This window comes from Macaca thibetana, chromosome 4 (assembly GCF_024542745.1).
Source record: "Macaca thibetana thibetana isolate TM-01 chromosome 4, ASM2454274v1, whole genome shotgun sequence".
NCBI classification, from domain to species: Eukaryota; Metazoa; Chordata; class Mammalia; order Primates; family Cercopithecidae; genus Macaca; species Macaca thibetana.
Window position 1 is genome coordinate 28,225,153 of NC_065581.1, and position 21,779 is coordinate 28,246,931.

The 21,779-nt window shown below is 39.8% G+C and overlaps 2 long non-coding RNA genes across 2 annotated transcripts in view; one reads left to right on the plus strand and one right to left on the minus strand.

Moving 5' to 3' along the window:
* LOC126953196 (uncharacterized) overlaps positions 1–21,779 on the plus strand; it is a 75,496-nt gene that overhangs the window by 50,311 nt on the left and 3,406 nt on the right. The window lies entirely within an intron of this gene.
* Positions 6,289–21,779, minus strand: part of LOC126953197 (uncharacterized) — a 46,094-nt gene continuing 30,603 nt past the window's right edge. The window contains exons 2-4 of the long non-coding RNA XR_007725150.1: positions 8,694–9,137; positions 8,281–8,504; positions 6,289–6,781 (exon numbers count right to left, since the gene is read on the minus strand). This is a non-coding gene — a long non-coding RNA (uncharacterized LOC126953197). The remainder of the gene's footprint in view (positions 6,782–8,280; positions 8,505–8,693; positions 9,138–21,779) is intronic.

A 21,779-nucleotide genomic window follows, 5' to 3' on the forward strand; every position in this document is an offset into this window, starting at 1 on the left:
AAAAGGTATATTTAGAGGAGTTCTGCTTCCATCCCCAGTCCCTTTACCCCATATATTTATATCCCATTTTCATTATTTATTTATCCTCTCCTTCTTTCCTTCTTCCTTCCCTCCTCCCTTCCCTACTTTTTCTTTCTTTTTTCTTGCAAAAATAAATATTTACCTTCTTTACCCCATAAGTTATGTTATATACATTCTTTCATGCCTTGCTTTATCATCTAACAGAAAAGCCTAGAAATGTCCTGTTTATAGACGTAGTTCTCTTTTTTTCACACCTGCATAATAGTAACTCATTGTGTGGATGTACCGTAATTTTTTTAACCAGTTTCTTGGGCGTGGGTATTTGGATTATTTCCAATGTTTTGCTTTCACAAATAATGCTGCAATGAACAGTAAGAGGGAGACTTTTGTAGGAGCTGTGTTATTTTGTACTGTCAACAGCAAAGTGTGAGAGTGCCTGTTTTCACACAGCCTCATGAACTGTATGTTTTCAGGTTTTTACTTATTGCCAGTATGATAGGTCCTTGGGTATTTCTTAAGGAATCACAAACTCAGCGCTGAAATCCCTGCTAGAAATGGATCCACAGTGCCAAATTTCAGCAAGAATTATGGAACAATGGGAATTTTCACGTATATTTTATGAGAGTGTACACTGGTGAAACCATTTTGGGAAACTCTGGTGTATCTACTAAAGTTGAATGTATGCATGTTCTATGACCCAGCCACCAGAAACGCATACGTGCTTGCATCTAAAGACATGTTTTAGAAGCGTTTTTTGGTGACTGCTTTAAACTGGAAACAACTCTAATGTCCATTAACAGTAGGATGGTTTTTAAAAAAAGTTTATTCAGACAACTGAATACTATGTAACAATGAAAATCAATGAACTACAGCTACAAACCACATTGATAAATTTCATAAACATAATAGTAAAAGGAGCCAGAATAGTGAGTAAAAGAAGACAAAAAACACATCCTTCACGATTGCATTTATATAAGGTTCAGAACAGAATAAACTAATATCTGATGTTAGAAGTCACAACAGGGAGGAGGAAAGGAACAGAGTTTAGCAGGGAGCATAACTGGGGCCTTCTGGGGCACAGGTAACAGTTCTATTTCTTGACCTTGGTAGTGGTTATATGAATGGTTTTACTTTGCAGTATTTCATTTCACTGTGCACATATTGTTATGTAATTTTAAATATATGCATATTTTAATGTTTTTAAAAAATATGCAAACCACTCATTTTAGAGTTGAAAGAACCAGAGCTCAGATAAATGAAGTGTGTTGCTGAGGTCAGCAGACCCAGGACTCGTACCCAGTTTTCCTCATCTGCTAGCTCCCTTGGCTTTGAGGAATTAGTTAACCAGGTACCCTTACATGTGGATCTTTTTTTTTTTTTTCTCTCTGAGGTGGAGTCTTGCTCTTGTTGCCCAGGGTGGAGCGCAATGGCGTGATCTCAACTCACTGCAACCTCCACCTCCTGGGTTCAAGCAATTCTCCTGCCGCAGCCTCCTGATAGCTGGGATTACAGGCGCCCACCACCACACCTGGCTAATTTTTGTCTTTTTAATAGAGACGGAGTTTTGCCATGTTAGCCAGGCTGGTCTCGAACTCCTGACCTCGGGTGATCCGCCCCTTGGCCTCCCAAAGTGTTGGGATTACAGGCATGAGCCACCACGCCTGGCACATGTGGATCTTAAAGGTGCCCTTTTTTTGCTTGCAAGGTTAACAGTGTCCATTAGACAAAAATGCAGTTATTAGCAATGCTTAAACATATATGACAATCTTTTTACTCAGCTATTTCACCTTCTGTGAAATGTATCCCAAAAAGAGATAGAAGTGGCCCTGTCTTTACAGGTCATGTGCTGTGAATAACAATGTTTTGGTCAACAACAGGCTGCATATAAGACAGTAGCCTCATAAGATTATAATGGAGTTGTCCTATACAGGTGTATTATTGTTTTAAAAAGTTTTATGGCATATTTTTACTATACCTTTTCTACTGTTAGATATGTTTAGACATACAGATAATTACCATTGTTACAACTGCCTACAGTATTCACTACAGTAATATGCTGTATGGGTTTGTGGCCTAGGAAAACGGGCCATACTATATAGCCTAGGTGTGTAGTAGACTATATTTAGGTTTGTGTAAATACATTCTATGATGTTCAAACAATGATGAAATGGCTTAATGATGCATTTCTCAGAATGTATCCCTATTGTTAAGTAACACATGACTGTGTGTATGTACACACACACACACACACACACGTATATATGAAGACTAAAGTGACCTAAAACTATTATATAAACCATAAGGTAATAAATTTGGTTATGTGGAAACGTGGAGTAATTTTAAAAATAAGCGTGGTTAATAAAAAATATAACCAATCATAAAATTCTAAGTACCTGACAAAAATCATATATCTATTTATCAATCTCTCTAAATAGACAATTTGAAGAAATAAAAATAATTCTTAAATTAGGGAAGTAGGGATAAGTTTTTTCTAGTAGTAGAAAAAAACCTAGATATTTTTCCTTTAAAAATATCTTTTGAGGCCAGGCATGGTGGCTCACGCCTGTAATCTCAGCACTTTGGAAGGCCAAGGTGGGCAGATCACTTGAGGTTAAGAGTTTGAGACCAGCCTGGCCAACGCGGTGAAACCCTGTCTCTACTAAAAACACAAAAAATTAGCCGGGCATGCTGGCATACACCTGTAGTCCCAGCTACTTGGGGGTCTGAGGCACAAGACTCACTTGAACCTGGGAGGCAGAGGTTGCAGTGAGCTGAGATTGCCCCACTGCACTCCAGCCTTGGTGACAGAGTGAAACTCTGTCTCAAAAAATAAATATATAAAATAAAAATATGTTTTGATATCACTTCAAAATAGAGTTAAACTGTATTTTTAAATAAAATTTTTTAATGCTATTATTTAAGGAAGCATGATGTGTTAGGGACTTCTAACTCAGAGATTTATCTGTTCCTGTTCCTCACTTCCTCTTTTCCCTCTCCTTGCTTTATCCCCACCGCCTTCCTAATACTCACTAAATCACCATTGAATCTCTTAGTTCTGATTTTGTTCCTTGCACCCCTTCTCTCATTCATTCATCTGTTTACTGATCTTTCATGACACATTTATTAGGAGTTGGTTCCTGCACTTAATAACTTGAAATGTTACATCTTTATCTGGGACTAAGGCAGAGACTGTTTGCCTACTAAATAAGTGTTCTCTCCTTTTTATCAAATAGCCATTACAATTTTTATCTTGTACACTGGCACCTGAAATAAAGATTACATTTCTTAGTTATCTTTGTAGCAAAGTGTAGTAATGTGACTAAATTCTGGTTAACTAGGTGTAGGAATTTGTGCATTCTGAGAAGACTCCTTGAAAATTGCTGACTTATCTGGGAGAGTCCATTTTTTTGCCCTTCCTGCTGACTAGAATGCAGAATTGATGGCCAGTGTTTCAGTAGCCATGGGAAGAGAAGCTGTACACAGAGGACAGTGACAAGGTGGAAGGGACCTGGATCCCTGATGATTCTACAGAGCAAAAGCAACAACTTCAAACTATCTACCTTTGGACCTCATTTACATAAACTGTTAGTAACAGCTGATCATAAAGTCCGATATAGGGCGTCTATGCTTTGACTACCTACCTAGGGTTTTCTTTCCCTTTTTAAAAAATGTGACCCCCAGCACCTCTAACTGAACCCACTGTCTCTGCTTCCTACCTACAAGAACTGATATCTGGGAAATACAAGTTTAGTGGGGAGAGGGTGAGGACTTATAAAGAAATGATGCTTATGTGGTAGAAAGAGTGTAGGTGATCAGAAAAAAAGGGACAACAGATAAAAGAAAAAAGGGAGGTGAATATAAGGGAGGAAAAGGCACAAAAAAAGAATAAGAGAGAAGGCACAAGTTGCATTACATCTGGTGGTTCAACTGACATTCAGCAAATTATAATGTTCAAAATACTATATCATCATCTCAGGGTCTTAAGTGTCCATAGCTTGAGTTACCCTTCAAGGGTGTCACATTTGGTGGTTTAAGCCCTTGCTTAGAAACCTAGAGGAAGTTCAAGGTCTGCTCACTTGTAAGTATACGGCTAATCATATGAAAATGATAGCTCCATTATTAACTGATAGTAATATCAGAGTCAAGAAAAATGATAGCTAATGTCCTCAGAGTCACTCAGTCCCTAAAATAACATTCATGTGGGAGCCATGGTAAAGAAGACTATTTCTCTAGTTCATCCATCCTAGGGTATACTGTACCTTTGTCATTTGTGGCCTTTGAACCTTGCTACCTGTCTTCTAATCCAGTGAAGTTTCTAGTTATCTTTTTATTTGCAACACATGCCACTTTGTTTTGGGATCTCAGAATTCCTCTTGAGGTCCAGCCCATCTTATTTTTTTCTGTACTAGCTAAAATAAAGATGCCTGAATAAGGAGCACTTCCCCTTGGGTCTATCCTACCTAGATGTCTGGTGTACAGTGGCATCAGCAATGTACAAAATACTATCTAGAAAGGATCTTCCTCTGACTCTCATTGCAGCCTGGAGTATGTCTGGGTCAGCATCACAGGCTCCCTCTGCATAAGGTGACCAATGCCTACTTGAGTATTAGTGTTTTCCAATATCTCCAGAAAGGGATCGCTCTTCTCTTCCTCAAGAAGCAATATCTTGTTTTCAGGAGGCAAACCCAATTGTCACCAAGTTAACTGAAAGCACACAGGGTAGGAGCCCAAGGGGTTCACTAACATTTCAGCCAAACCTGTTTTTAATGACACATTATGGGTACTGTTACACAACCTCTAGGAGGTTCAGCATTCAGAATGCTTGTTTATTCTAAACAGGGCTATGGTAAGACATATGTAAAATTTGGTTGGCCCAAAAGCAAATGCAACAAAAACAAAAATAGACAAATGGGCTTAATTAAACTAAAAAGCCTCTGCACAGAAAAAGAAGCAATCAACAGAGTAAACAGGCAATCTACAGAATGGGAGAAAAATTTGCATTATGCCTCTGACAAAGGACTAATGTCTGGAATCTACAGGGAACTCAAACAACTTAAAAAGAAAAAAAAAAGACCCCATTAAAAAGTGGGCAAAAGGCCAGACACGGTGGCTCGCACCTGTAATACCAGCACTTTGGGAGGCCGAGGCAGGCGGATCACCTGAGGTCAGGAGTTCGAGATCAGCCTGACCAACATGGAGAAACCCCGTCTCTACTAAAAAAATATACAAAATTAGCCGGGCATAGTAGCGCATGCCTGTAATCCCAGCTACTCGGGAGGCTGAGGCAGGAGAACCTCTTGAACCCAGGAGGTGGAGGTTGTGGTGACTCGAGATTGTGCCATTGCACTCCAGCCTGGGCAACAAGAGCAAAACTCCGTCTCAAAGAAAAAAAAGAAAAAAAAAAGTGAGCAAAGGACATAAACCAACATTTCTCAAAAGAAGGCATCCAAGCAGCCAACAAACATGAAATACTACATAGCCACAAAAAAAGAATAAAATCATGCTCTGTGCAACAACATGGATGAAACTGGAGGCCATTATCCTGAGTTACATAAATCAGAAACAGAAAATCAAATACCACATGTTCTCACTTATAAGTGGGAGCTAAACAATGGGGACATATGGACATAAAGATGGAAACAATAGACACTGGGGACTACAAACTGGGGACGGGGGAGCGGGTTGGGATAGGAGTGAGGGTTGACAAATTATTCATTTGGTACAATGGTCACTATTTGGTTAATGGGCAAGCCCAAACACCATTTTGCAATATACTCATGTAATAAACCTGCACATGTACCCTCTGAATCCAAAATAAAATAAAATTTTAGAAAATAAAAAGTAAAATAAACCTAAGAAGACCTAAAAAAAAGTAATAAAATCTGATTGGGGAAACAACAAAGAGGGCATTCTGGGTGTAAAGGGGGAGAAATGGAAGAAAAAGGCATGGAAGCTTCAGTGTACACAGGGTGACTGGGGAAAGTGAGGTCACTCCTGTTGTGGACTCTGGTGTTCAGTGAGATGTCAGCTCAGATGGAAGGCCTTCCCATATTCATCACATTCAAAGGGTTTCTACCCAGTGTGAATTCTCTGATGTCCAGTAAGATCAGAACTTCCACCAAAGGCTTTTCCATATTCATCACATTCATAAGATTTTTCTCCTGTATGAATTCGCTGATGTTTAGTGAGGTTTGAACTTTCCCTGAAAGCTTTCCTACACTCATTGCACTGATAATATTTTATTAAGGTATGGAATCTCTGATGCTGGGTAAGTCCCATGCTGTTACTGAAGGTTTTACCACATTCACTGCGCTCATAAGCCTCCTCCCTAGCGTGATTTATCCGATGTTTAATAAGGACTGAGCCTCGACTAAAACTTACCACACTGGTTACACTGATAAGGTTTCTCACCAGTGTGAATTCTGAGGTGTTTAAAAGAGGTTTTGTTTTGACTGAGGACTCTCCCACGTTGTTTATACATAGAGGGTTTTTCCCATGTATAGATTCTCTGATGTCCAATAAGACTGATGTTGTGCATGAAACTTCCCACACTGATCACATGTGTGTTCTTTTCCTTCCTTTAAACTTCCTTGATGCTTTTCAAACCTGTCCTTGCATTCACGAAGGTCTTCAAAATGAGTATCCTGAAAAATGTTCCTGCCTCTGCAGATTCTACTGAACAGCGTCTTCTGTGATTCCATTCCTTTGGATGCTTCCTGCTTTGGAGCCAAATTACCAGTCTCAGGCCTAGTTTCACTGTCTAAAATAGGAAATGAATCATTCAAATATCACTTTCTTTTTTAACTTTTCATTATAAACATTTTTAAACAGAATGGAAATGTCACCTTTTTAAATTGATGAGAGAGTAAACCCCCAATGGATCATTTATTTCCATTTTAGCCATGTTCCCCCAACAATCAGTGAATACTTTTTCAGTTGAGTTAAGGAAGGAAAGTGCTAGAAAGCAAAAGTGAAATAGACATATCCTAAGAATAAATAATCTATATAATACTAAAGTGGGATTGGGAATAATCTTTACCTCCAAAACAGGATACAAATCATCGGAGCATATTGAAAAAGTCTAAGTGTGTAAATAACTTTGAGTTGCATTCAAGGGCCAGGTGTGTGGCTCACGCCTGTAATTCCAGCACTTTGGGATGCCAAGGTGGGTGGATTGCTTGAGCCCAGGACCAGCCTGGGCAACATGGCAAAATCTCGTCTCTACAAAAAATACAAAAATTAGCAGGCCCATGCTTGTAGTCCCAGCTACTTGGGCAGCTGAAGCAGCAGAATTACTTGAGCCCAGGAGGCGGAGGTTGCAGTGAGATGAGATTTTGCCAGCCTGGGCTGAAACCTTGTCTCAAAAACAACAACAGCAACAACCACTATAGCAGAAAGGCAAAAGTGTATTTATACCATTGCTTGGGGAAAAAACCCTTTCATCTTAATATTCTCCCAAATAGGGCATTGCTTGCAGATTCAGCGTAAACCAACAATTCCTAATAAATAAAGGTCAGTATTCCTTTATGAACACAATAAAAAATACACATTTTAGTAAAATTTGACCTGAAGAAGATAAATTAAATGTGTACTGAACTCATTTAAATGAACATTCCACCTGAACTCACAGGAAATACTAGAAAAGCACTGACTTCTCAGCTCTCCTAATCATTTCATTGCTGTTTGCTGGAGACAGATGCTTTTTAAAAAGGGTCAGAATGTGAGAAGGAGGATGCTTTTTAAATGGAAAGGACATTTGGCATGCAGAGAATGTGGAAAGGAAAAAGGGTACCTAATCTATACTGGAGTGACAAGTAGGGGGAGGTATTGATAAGAAAAAAGAATTGAATGTGGAAGAAGACAGAAATGTAGCCAAAGTGAAAGGTTTAAAAGGTAACTTTATCACTAATAGGCAGAGAACACTTAAAGGGACAAAGGGTAGAGACAAAGAAGACATTTAGTGGATTACCATAAAGGAAAGGCGATATAAAAAGTAACAGAATAATGTGATAATTTAATGCTTTAATGAAAATCAAAGAGGCATATGTGAAAGCAAATAGAATAAAAATCTTTGCTTAAAAGGCCAAGGATAAAGGCTCTCCTTTATAAAGACAGAGACAGATGGGCCAGGGAGGGTTTCAGGAGAGAGTTAGGGTTAGAGATGCTAATGAATGAACTATAAAGGATGCCTTTGGTTGGCCAAACAAGAGCCCCTGCTCTTACCCACCTCCCAGATAGATTCCTCCTCTTCCTCCTTACCTCTTTCTTGTGGAGAATAGGGTTCCAAAGGGTCATCCTTGAGCAGGGTCTCTATGTGTTGGAGGTGATAACATGGTGACTGCTGTGTAGCTCCCAGAGATATCACCTCCTCCCAGGGCACTTCCAGTCCATCTGCTTGGGATGTGCCTTGGAGACAATTAGGGACCATTGTACTTGAGAGGAAACTTCTGTGGGAACTAGATCTGAAACCTCAGGAAACATTCCTATGGAAACAGAATAGAGAAAAGGGACTCAATGGAATTAGAAGGAGAGATGATATAGAAAAAGGAACTGACACTACCAGTGAAGCCTAATAGGAATGAAAACTCAGTAATGTTGCCCTCACTGCTTCACTATTGACCTAACCATTGAATGCTCACTTTGCTACCACAAGACACACCTCCTCTTCCCACCTGAAATCCAGGATCATGAAGTTCCCTCTCCAATCTTCCAGCAAAGACACAGCTTCATTTCCATTCAATGGATGATGCTCTTGTACCCAACACTGGAGCTCCTCGGGTGGGATGGACAGGAAATGCTCCAGCACCAGCAGTTCCAAGATCTGCTCCTTGTTATGATCCTCTGATTGTAGCCACTTATGGCAAAGTTCCCAGAGTTGGCTTAGAGCTTCCCTGGGTCCAGGTGTCTCCTGGTAGCAGAGCTGTCTAAAGCACTGGCAGAAGACTTCCTGGCTGGGCTGGCTGTTCTACTGCAAGTCAATTTCTCGTACAGAAGAGTTACCTTCCTCCATTTTTACTATCACAGGTCTCTCCTATTCTCCATCCTGTATGATACAATCTGTAACCATTTTCACTCAAGAGTAACTGCAGACAGGTTTATACTCCAGGGAGACTCATCTTAAAAAATAAAGAAAATGTTATTCAAAGGTGAAAAACTTTTTTTTTAAAGTACGTGTACTATAAAGGCTGCCTATGCCACGTTAAGAAAAGCAAAACAGAAAAGGTTTTTGAGGTTTTGCTAACAGTGATGAAATTTGAGGATTTGACACCTCAGTAATGGAAATTTATATGACTATTTTAGAAATAAAAAGAGTAATCTTTTTCCTATCAATGTTTCCTGTGCTCACTCTATTTCAACTCTTTTCTGTTCCAGACATGTGAAATGCATTCCATGTGAGGGCCTTCACACCTGCTTGGAATACCATTACCCAAACCTGTGCATGAAACATTCCCTCATTTCATTAAGGCATGCTCACAAACTGTTTCCTCAAATAGATATTTCTAGCCCATCCTGTAAAAAAATAGCTTTCCACCACTATCTGCCCTCTTACCTTACTATATTTTTCTTTATAACTCTCATCACCCCAACATTAAAACATATAATTAAAAGGCAAATAAAATTCGCTTTTTGTTTGTTACCCTCACAATAAATGCCATAAGAGTAGGGGCTTCATGTATTTTGTACACTGCAATACTTCCACTGCCTAGAATAGTGCCTGGTACATAGCACATCATTAATAACTATCTGTCGAAAAACAAAATGACTAATAAAAGGTATTAACTGTAAGACTCACAAAACTTAATTAAGGAATCATTTCCTTTACACTGTGTGATAAACGAGCATGATTAGAGAAATAAGGCAATGAAAATATTAAACAGAACAGGTCCACAATCCCTTTTCCACAAATTCAAAATCCCTCAAAGTTCTGAAAAACTGAGAGTATTTTCATAAGTCATTTGATGGCAATACCCAAAGTAACATAAACATACTTTGTAACAAGACTTGGCTTGAAATGACATGAAGCTATTTATAGTCTTAGCGTGAATATTCATGTTTTATTACAGAAATATTAATAGGCCTGAATATCAGGCTTCACCAGATCTCTGGGGTGTTATGCATATGTAGCACATATGCATCATACTGCTTTTCAAAAATCGTTCGAAATCTGATTTCTAAAACACTTTTGACCCTAAAGATTGGGGAAAAGTTTCCCTGTTTTCTTTTCTTTTTTTTTTTTTTGGATGGAGTTTCGCTCTTGTTGTCCAGGCTGGAGTGCAATGGCACGATCTCGGCTCACTGCAACTTCCACCTACTGAGTTCAAGCGATTCTCCTGCCTTATCCTCCCGAGTAGCTGGGATTACAGGCATGTGCCACCACGCCCGGCTAGTTTCGTATTTTAGTAGAGACGGGGTTTCTCCATGTCTGTCAGGCTGGTCTCGAACTCCCGACCTCAGGTGATCCACCCGCCTCGACCTCCCAAAGTGCTGGAATTACAGACGTGAACCACCGCGCCCGGCAAGTTTCCCTGTTTTCTATATGTCAAGGACCCACCAGATTCCAAGAAGGCCACCCTCTTACACTCAGGAGTCCTGCTTCTCAGAAACTTCGGAAAAGAGGGGCCTGACTCCAAGTCACCAAGACAGGCCGGCTAGGGGTACGGAAGCCTGGGTTAGGGTCAGGCACGAAGCTCTGTCCTCCTCGTTTGGGGTTACTCCAGGAGACCAGCTAATGGCAGCTCGGACTGGAAAGGAGAAGATGGGGTCTACACCCGGCCCAGGGCCAGCCTATAGAGCCCAGGTCCTACTCTCTTGAAGCCCTGAAAACTCCCGTCGCTAAGGACCAGCCAACATCCCGAAGTGTCGCCGCACTACTCTAGAAATGTTCATCTCTATGGTTTGCTCCTGCCAGCCGTCATAGTACGATACCATTCCGTGGTCTGTTCCTATTACCCGAGAATTCCTGCAGCAAAGCCTCTTCCTCCCGTATCAATACCTGGTTAATCTAGGAATGGCTGCCCAGCCTGGAGAACCTGATCTTTTTTTCTTTCTTTCTTTTTTGCCCGGGTTTATCTCCTCCTCTGCACCGCCAGCCATCCATATCAGCACCTTCTCTTTGCCCCAGCCTACGTCAGTTCCCCGGTATGCATTCTTGCATATTTTTCTCCCTGTACGGTAAATAGACGTACACATTTATAAGCGAATACAGAGAGACAGTGTAGTGTTTAAGAGCTTGGTTTCTGAGCTTAACTTGTATATCTTGATATCTTTGTGCTGTGGGTCGTTACTTACGTTCTTTATGCCCCATATTACTTACCTGTAAAAGAATAATAGTGGTGCGTATAGTACAGTTACTCTTGAGTATTGAACGATTAACATGTAAAGAGCCCCCAGGAGCACATTAGATACCAAAGTCTAATAATATACATATATGGGATTTGGGGGAGAGGAAGGGGAGATAATTTTGTTTTGTAAACATGAGGTAATATATATACAAATTCTTGCATATAGACAGGGTCTCGTTCTGCCACCCAGGCTGGAGTGCAAAGGCGCTCACTGCCACCTCCGCTTCCACAGCTCAAGAGATCCTCCCACCTCAGTCTCCCAACTAGCTGGGACTACAGGCAGGCCACCAAACCTGGCTAATTTTTGTATTTTTTGTAGGGACGGGGGTCTCACTATGTTGCCTAGGCTGGTCTCACTATGTGCCCAGGATCGTGTCAAACTCCTAAGCTCATGCCATCTGCTGGTCTTGGCCCCTTAAAGTGCTGGGATTACAGATGTGAGCCACCACGCCCGGCCATATTTTCTTTATACCTCTAGAATCCTACTAGAAAGTGTTGTGAGTCATCTGGAATGATTATTAAGAATTATTTAAAATGGCCCCACTGTGTTTTATTTTAATAGCTAATTCATTAACAGTCATACTGCTCCAGTTTTTATCATCATGAACAAGTTTGCAATATACATTCTTATGCACACCTGTTTTGCACAGACAATTTTATTTATAGGACATAGGTTCTCATAAGTAGTATTGCTAGATGGAAGAACATACGTATTTTTAACAATAGATGCTGTTAGTTTGCATTCCAAAAGGCTGTAACCACCTCACATTTCAAAGATCAACAAGTGTTACAACTTTTCTAAATTTTTGGTCAGTTTAGTGGTATCTCATTTTATTTGTGGATGTGTCTCAAATTCACATCTCCAGATTTGATTTGAATCCGTGACTGAATGTCATGATTGTTTTTCCTTCTATGTTTAGGTGCCTTAAAGGCATCTCAAACAAAACATGTTCAAAGCCAAACTTGTAATCTCTGCACCCAAATCTGATCCTCTTCCAACATCCCTTTTGTCCACTTGTCCAAATCAGAAACTTGGGCATCTCTGTTTTTTTAACCCTCACATAAAATCCATCAAACTCCTATCAGATTTATCTTCAAAATATTTATGTATTTATCTGTTTTATTGATGCATAATATTTGTACATATTTATGGGGTACAAGTGATATTTTGTCACATGCATAGAATGTGTAATGCTCAAGTCAGGGTATTTAGGATATCCATCACTACAAGCATTTATCATTTCTCTCTGTTGAGAACATTTCAAATCTCACTTCTAAGTATTTTGAAATGTATGATAAATTGTTAACTATAGTCACTGTACTCAACTAACATTATAATTTATTGCTTTAATGTAACTGTATGTTTGTATCCATTAACCAACCTCTCTTCACCCCTACACCCACATCCATCCCAGCCTCTAATAACTATCATTCTACTGTCTGCCTTCATTAGATCAACTTTATTAGTTCCCACATATGAGTATATGTGATATTTGTCTTTCTACGTCTGGCTTATTTCACATAGCATAATAATCTCCAGTTCTATCCATGTTCCTGCAAATGATACGATTTTCTTCTTTTTTAATGGCAGAATAATATTTCATTACTTAAATATACCACATTTGCTTTATTCATTCATCCACTGATGGACACGTACATTGATTTGGTATCTTTGCTATTGTGAATAATACTGCAATAAACATGGGGGGCCATGCATCTCTTTGATATACTGATTTCCTTTCCTTTGGATAAATACCCAGGAGTGGGATTGCTGGATTGATAGTTCTATTTTTAGTTTTGTGAGAAACTCCACAGTGTTTTCCATAATGGCTATACTATACAATGTACACTCCCACAAACAGTGTATGAAAGTTCCCCTTTCTCTGCATCTTCATTAGCGTCTGTTTTTTTGTGGTTTTTTTTTTTTTTTTTTTTTTTTGGTCTTTTGATAATAGCCATTCTGACTGAAATCATATGATATCTCATTGTAGTTTGATTTGCATTTCCCTGATGATTAGTAATGTTGAGGTGGTACACGCCTGTAGTCCCAGCTACTCGGGAGGCTGAGGTGGGAGGATTGCTTGAGGCCAGGAAGTAGAGGCTTCAGTGAGCTGTGATTGTGCCACTGCACTGCACTCCAGCCTGAGCGACAGAATGAGACCCTGTCTGAAAAAGTAAAGAAAAGAAAAACAAAAAAGAAATGGCAACCATCCCAGAATTTGGTGGCTTTCATTTTCATGAACATTTTAGATTATGCATCTATCTATAACTTTAAAAATATCCATAAATGAGGGGTGTGTGTGTGTGTTTATATATGTGTGTGTGTGTGTTTTTAAAATATTTCTTTACTAATCTTTTTTGCCTAATCCTTTACATGTTTTGTTTTGTTTTATTTTATTTTGTTTTGTTTTGTTTTGTTTGAGAAGGAGTCTTGCTCTGTCGCCCAGGAGTGCAGTGGCGCAATCTCGGCTCACTGCACCTCCACATGTTGGGTTCCAGCGATTCTCCTGCCTCAGCCTCCTGAGTAGCTGGGATTACAGGCACATGCCACCATGCCCAGCTAATTTTTGTGTTTTAGTAGAGATGGGGGTTTCACCATTTTGGTCAGGCTGGTCTTGAACTCCTTCCTGACCTTGTGATCTGCCCACCTTGGACTCCCAAAGTGCTGGGATTATAGGCTTGAGCCACCGTGCCTGGTCGTTTTCACTACTGTACACTATTCCAGATTATAAATGTACCCCAATATATTCATCATTCTCCTATTGGTGTGAATTAAATTGTTTACAAACAGTGTTGTCAAGAACATTCTTGTACATCTTTTGTGGATGTGTGAGAACATCACTAGTGCATTTAGCTTTTTTTAAATGACATTTACCCAGTAGTGAAATTGCTAAAGGGGTACATTTCTCTGCATTGTATTGGATGTTGTGAATATTTGACATATTTGTGGCTACCCAGAATACTTGGAGCACCCTTCCTATAGCTGTGACTTTCCCCCGTTATAACTCCTACCTCTTTAAGGTAGGTGCTAGAAAAACCCATTTTTTAACTTCCCCTGCTGGTAGTGAGCAGGCATGTAACATAGGTTTTGCCAATAAGATGCATTCATGAAAACCTTCAATTTAGAAGACAGCACTTTGAGGAAGGGGATGCTGTGCAGAATTCGGTATATGAGAGTGGCAGTATGGTCATGTTAAGAACTTTTAGAAGCAAAAGGGACCAAGATCCATGCTGTAGTTTCCTGTGTTTCGTGCTCACACTGAAAATGATGGTAATTATCCACTGTTGTGGGATTGCTTGTATGAGCAGTCTGGGAGTGAAATTTGGGCATTTTTTCCTGACTGCATAATTCTAGTGTTTTCTCTGGCCTTTCAGGAGACTCTAAGTCAACTGATATTCTTAATAAATTCTTGTACTATTTCATCTGTAGAGTGAATTCTGATGCTTGCAACTAAGAATTCTAACGGAAACAGTTATTCTCAACCCTTCTCCTCTCATGGTACATAAGTGATCATTGTATAACAAACTGGAAGCAATGTATAAAGCTGATTGTGGCTGGAAGCAACCAGAACTACAGATATTAATTTCCCATAGTCTTGCCAGGCCTCTCTCAGGAGATCTGTATCTCAACAGCACACCTGTCATACATTCATAGCCCAACTACGTGCCACAATGTGCTAGCTGGAAATCTGTGCACTGATATTGCTAAATTACTATCAGTTTATACTCCTTCTAGTACTGTGTGAGAGTTCTTGCTGGTCAACATCCTCTTCGACCTTTTTTGTTTGTTTGTTTGTTTGTTTGAGACAGAGTCTGGCTCTGTCGCCTATGGAGCGCAGTGGCTTCTTCAACTTTTGGTATCACTGGACTTTAAAACTTATTCCAGTCTTATTGTTATAATTTTATATATGATTTTTAAAATTTGCATTTTTCTGTTATTAGTGAGAATCTTCTAATTTGTATTTCCTTATTTGTTAATTACTGGTTTCGTATCATTGTATGCTTTCCTCTTGGACTGTTGGTCTTTTTATTACTGATTTATGAAAAGCTCTTTATACATCTTTGATACTTAGGATTCTTCACTTGCCTGGGTTGCTTTGAAGGCTGCAAGAGCATTTGTAGTAATTACACATTCATAATTTTGTATTCTATTTTTCAAAAGGGTCCTCCAGATTATACAGGATTCAGGTTCTACAAAACCTGGATCCATCTCTGACATCCCAATTGGAGGTCTATCTCTCTGTTTTGCTTATGGTATCTTCTGAACACAGAAGATTTTATGGTTAATTTAGTTAAATTTATTTTTATTTTTATATGGATTGTACTATTTGGATATTGTTTAAGAAAATATTTTCTAACCCTATAAAATTAAAATATGATCTTATATTTTTTCAAATTATTTCAAATTTTGTTTTTATTTATTTATTTTCTTTATTATTATTATTATTATACTTTAAGTTCTAGGGTACATGTGCACAACGTGCAGGTTTGTTACATATGTATACTTGTGCCATGTTGGTGTGCTGCACCCATCAACTCGTCAGCACCCATCAACTCATCATTTACATCAGGTATAACTCCCCATGCCATCCCTCCCCTCTCCCCCTCCCCATAACAGGCCCCGGTGTGTGATGTTCCCCTTCCTGAGTCCAAGTGATCTCATTGTTCAATTCCCACCTATGAATGAGAACATGTGGTGTTTGGTTTTCTGTTCTTGCGATAGTTTGCTGAGAATGATGGCTTCCAGCTGCATCCATGTCCCTACAAAGGACACAAACTCATCCTTTTTTATGGCTGCATAGTATTCCATGGTGTATATGTGCCACATTTTCTTAATCCAGTCTGTCACTGATGGACATTTGGGTTGATTCCAAGTCTTTGCTATTGTGAATAGTGCCACAATAAACATACGTGTGCATGTGTCTTTATAGCAGCATGATTTATAATCCTTTGGGTATATACCCAGTGATGGGATGGCTGGGTCATATGGTATTTCTAGTTCTAGATCCTTGAGGAATCACCATACTGTTTTTCATAATGGTTGAACTAGTTTACAATCCCACGAACAGTGTAAAAGTGTTCCTATTTCTCCACATCCTCTCGGGCACCTGTTGTTTTCTGACTTTTTAATGATTGCCATTCTAACTGGTGTGAGATGGTATCTCATTGTGGTTTTGTGGTATCTCAATGGCCAGTGATGATGAGCATTTTTTCTTGTGTCTGTTGGCTGTATGCATGTCTTCTTTTGAGAAATGTCTGTTCATATCCTTTGCCCACTTTTTGATGGGGTTGTTTGTTTTTTTCTTGTAAATTTGTTTGAGTTCTTTCTAGATTCTGGATATTAGCCCTTTGTCAGATGAGTAGATTGCAAAAATTTTCCCCCATTCTGTAGGTTGCTTGTTCACTGTGATGGTAGTTTCTTTTGCTATGCAGAAGCTCTTTAGTTTAATTAGATCCCATTTGTCAACTTTGGCTTTTGTTACCATTGCTTTTGGTGTTTTAGACATGAAGTCCTTGTCCATGCCTATGTCCTGAATGGTATTACCTAGGTTTTCTTCTAGGGTTTTTATGGTATTAGGTCTAACATTTAAGTCTCTAATCCATCTTGAATTAATTTTCATATAAGGAGTAAGGAAAGGATCCAGTTTCAGCTTTCTACTTATGGCTAGCCAATTTTCCCAGCACCATTTATTAAATAGGGAATCCTTTCTACATTTCTTGTTTTTCTCAGGTTTGTCAAAGATCAGATGGCTGTAGATGTGTGGTATTATTTCTGAGGACTCTGTTCTGTTCCATTGGTCTATATCTCTGTTTTGGTACCAGTACCATGCTGTTTTGGTTACTGTAGCCCTGTAATATAGTTTGAAGTCAGGTAGCATGATGCCTCCAGCTTTGTTCTTTTGACTTAGGATTGTCTGGGCAGTGCAGGCTCTTTTTTGGTTCCATACGAACTTTAAAGCAGTTTTTTTCCAATTCTGTGAAGAAAGTCATTGGTAGCTTGATGGGGATGGCATTGAATCTATAAATTACCTTGGGCGGTATGGCCATTTTCACGATATTGATTCTTCCTGTCCATGAGCATGGTATGTTCTTCCATTTGTTTGTGTCCTCTTTTATTTCACTGAGCAGTGGTTTGTAGCTCTCCTTGAAGAGGTCCTTTACATCCCTTGTAAGTTGGATTCCTAGGTATTTTATTCTCTTTGAAGCAATTGTGAATGGAAGTTCATTCCTGATTTGGCTCTCTGTTTGTCTGTTACTGGTGTATAAGAATGCTTGTGATTTTTGCACATTAATTTTGTATCCTGAGACTTTGCTGAAGTTGCTTATCAGCTGAAGGAGATTTTGGGCTGAGATGATGGGGCTTTCTAAATATAAAATCATGTCATCTGCAAACAGAGACAATTTGACTTCTTCTTTTCCTAACTGAATTGCCTTTATTTCTTTCTCTTGCCTGATTGCCCTAGCCAGAACTTCCAACACTATGTTGAATAGGAGTGGTGAGAGAGTGCATCCCTGTCTTGTGCCAGTTTTCAAAGGGAATGCTTCCAGTTTTTGCCCATTCAGTATGATATTGGCTGTGGGTTTGTCATAAATAGCTCTTATTATTTTGAGATACATTCCATCAATACCAAATTTACTGAGATTTTTTAGCATGAAGGGCTATTGAATTTTCTCAAAGGACTTTTCTGCATCTATTGAGATAATCATGTGGTTTTTGCCTTTGGTTCTGTTTATATGCTGGATTACATTTATTGATTTGCATATGTTGAACCAGCCTTGCATCCCAGGGATGAAGCCCACTTGATCATGGTGGATAAGCTTTTTGATGCTGCTGGATTCGGTTTGCCAGTATTTTATTGAGGATTTTTGCATCGATGTTCATCAGGGATATTGGTCTAAAATTCTTTCTTTGTTGTGTCTCTGCCAGGCTTTGATATCAGGATGATGTTGGCCTCATAAAATGAGTTAGGGAGGATTCCCTTTTTTTCTATTGATTGGAATAGTTTCAGAAGGAATGGTACCAGCTCCTCCTTGTACCTCTGGTAGAATTCAGCTGTGAATCCATCTGGTCCTGGACTTTTTTTGGTTGGTAGGTTATTAATTATTGCCTCAATTTCAGAGCCTGCTATTGGTCTATTCAGGGATTCAACTCCTTCCTGGTTTAGTCTTGGGAGAGTGTAAGCGTCCAGGAAATTATCCATTTCTTCTAGATTTTCTAGTTTATTTGCGTAGAGGTGTTTATATTATTCTCTGATGGTAGTTTGTATTTCTGTGGGGTCAGTGGTGATCTCCCCTTTATCATTTTTTATTGCGTCTATTTGATTCTTCTCTCTTTTCTTCCTTATTAGTCTTGCTAGCGGTCTATCACTTTTGTTGATCTTTTCAAAAAACCAACTCCTGGATTCATTGATTTTTTGGAGGGTTTTTTGTGTCTCTATCTCCTTCAGTTCTGCTCTAATCTTAGTTATTTCTTGCCTTCTGCTACCTTTTGAATGTGTTTGCTCTTGTTTCTCTAGTTCTTTTAATTGTGATGTTAGAGTGTCAATTTTAGATCTTTCCAGCTTTCTCCTGTGGGCATTTAGTGCTATAATTTCCCTCTACACACTGCTTTAAATGTTTCCCAGAGATTCTGGTATGTTGTATCTTTGTTCTCATTGGTTTCAAAGAACATCTTTATTTCTGCCTTCATTTCGTTATGTACGCAGTAGTCATTCAGGAGCAGATTGTTCAGTTTCCATGTAGTTGAGCGGTTTTGATTGAGTTTCTTAGTCCTGAGTTCTAGTTTGTTTGCACTGTGGTCTGAGAGACAGTTTATTATAATTTCTGTTCTTGTATATTTGCTGAGAAGTACTTTACTTACAATTATGTGGTGCTGAGAAGAATGTATATTCTGTTGATTTGGGGTGGAGAGTTCTGTAGATGTCTATTAGGTCTGCTTGGTACAGAGTTGAATTCTATTCCTAGATGTCCTTGTTAACTTTCTGTCTCGTTGATCTGTCTAATGTTGACAGTGGGATGTTGAAGTCTCCCATTATTATTGTATGGGGGTCTAAGTCTCTTTGTAAGTCTCTAAGGACTTGCTTTATGAATCTGGGTGCTCCTGTGTTGGGTGCATATATATTTAGGATAGTTAGCTCTTCCTGATTAATTGATCCCTTTACCATTATGTAATGGCCTTTTTTGTCTCTTTTGATCTGTGATGGTTTAAAGTCTGTTTTATCAGAGACTAGGATTGCAACCCCTGCTTTTTTTTGTTCTCCATTTGCTTGGCAGATCTTCCTCCATCCCTTTATTTTGAGCCTATGTGTGTCTCTGCATGTGAGATGGGTCTCCTGAATACAGCAAACTGATGGGTCTTGACTCTTTATCCAATTTGCCAGTCTGTGTCTTTTAATTGGACCATTTAGTCCATTTACATTTAAGGTTAATATTGTTATGTGTGAACTTGATCCTGTCATTGTGATATTAGCTGGTTATTTTGCTCGTTAGTTGATGCAGTTTCTTCCTAGCATTGATGGTCTTTACATTTTGGCATGTTTTTGCAATGGCTTGTACCAGTTGTTCCTTTCCATGTTTAGTGCTTCCTTCAGGGTCTCTTGCAGGGCAGGCGTGGTGGTAACAAAATTTCTAAGCATTTGCTTGTCTGTAAAGGATTTTATTTCTCCTTCATTTATGAAACTTAGTTTGACTGGATATGAAATTCTGGGTTGAAAATTCTTTTCTTTAAGAATGTTGAATATTGGCCCCCACTCTCTTCTGGCTTGGAGAGTTTCTGCCAAGAGATCTGCTGTTAGTCTGATGGGCTTCCCTTTGTGGGTAACCTGACCTTTCTCTCTGGCTGTCCTTAACAGTTTTTCCTTCATTTCAACTTTGGCGAATCTGACAATTATGTGTCTTGGAGTTGCTCTTCTCGAGGAGTATCTTTGTGGCATTCTATGTATTTCCTGAATTTGAATGTTGGCCTGCCTTACTAGGTTGGGGAAGTTCTCCTGAATGATATCCTGCAGAGTGTTTTCCAACTTGGTTCCATTTTCCCCCTCACTTTCAGGCACCCCAATGAGACGTAGATTTGGTCTTTTCACGTAATCCCATACTTCTTGAAGGCTTTGTTCATTTTTTTTTCCTCTTTCTTCTTTAGACTTCTCTTCTCACTTCATTTCATTCATTTGATCCTCAATCGCTGATACTCTTTCTTCCAGTTGATCGAGTCGGTTACTGAAGCTTATGCATTTGTCACGTATTTCTCGTGTCATGGTTTTTATCTCTGTCAGTTTGTTTATGGCCTTCCCTGCATTGATTATTCTAGTTATCCATTCTTCCATTCTTTTTTCAAGATTTTTAGTTTCTTTGTGCTGTGTACGTAATTCCTCCTTTAGCTCTGAGAAGTTTGATGGACTGAAGCCTTCTTCTCTCAACTCGTCAAAGTCATTCTCTGTCCAACTTTGATCCATTGCTGGCGATGAGCTGCGTTCCTTTTGAGGAAGGGGTGTGCTCTTATTTTTTGAATTTCCAGCTTTTCTGCCTTGCTTTTTCCCCATCTTTATGGTTTTATCTGCCTTTGGTCTTTGATGATGGTGATGTACTGATGGGGTTTTGGTGTGGGTGTCCTTTCTGTTTGTTAGTTTTCTTCTAACAGTCAGGACCCTCAGCTGTAGGTCTGTTGGAGATTGCTTGGGGTGCACTCCAGGCCCTGTTTGCCTGGGTATCAGCAGCAGAGGCTGCAGAAGATAGAATATTGCTGAACAGTGAGTGTTCCTGTCTGATTCTTGCTCTGGAAGCTTCATCTCAGAGGTGTACCCCTCTATGTGAAGTGTCGGTCTGCACCTAGTGGGGGATGTCTCCCAGTTAGTCTACTCAGGGGTCAGGGACCCACTTGAGCAGGCAGTCTGTCTGTTCTCAGATCTCAACCTCCGTGTTGGGAGATCCACTGCTCTCTTCAAAGCTGTCAGACAGGGTCATTTGCGTCTGAGAGGTTTCTGCTGCTTTTTATTTAGCTATGCCCTGTCCCCAGAGGTGGAGTCTAGAGAGACAGGCAGGCCTCCTTGAGCTGCTGTGGGCTCCACCCAGTTCGAGCTTCCAGGTGGCTTTGTTTACCTACTTAAGCCTCAGCAATGGTGGGCGCCCCTCCCCCAGCCTCGCTGCTGCCTTGCAGTTAGATCGCAGACTGCGGTGCTAGCAATGAGGGAGGCTCTGTGGGCCTGGGACCCTCCCGGCGAGGCGTGGAATATAATCTCCTGGTGTGCCGTTTGCTAAGACCCTTGGTAAAGCCCAGTATTAGGGTGGGAGTTACCCAATTTTCCAGGTGTTGTGTGTCTCAGTTCCCCTGGCTAGGAGAAGGGATTCCCTTCCCCCTTGCACTTCCCAGGTGAGGCGATGCCTCGCCCTGCTTCAGCTCTCGATGGTTGGGCTGCACCA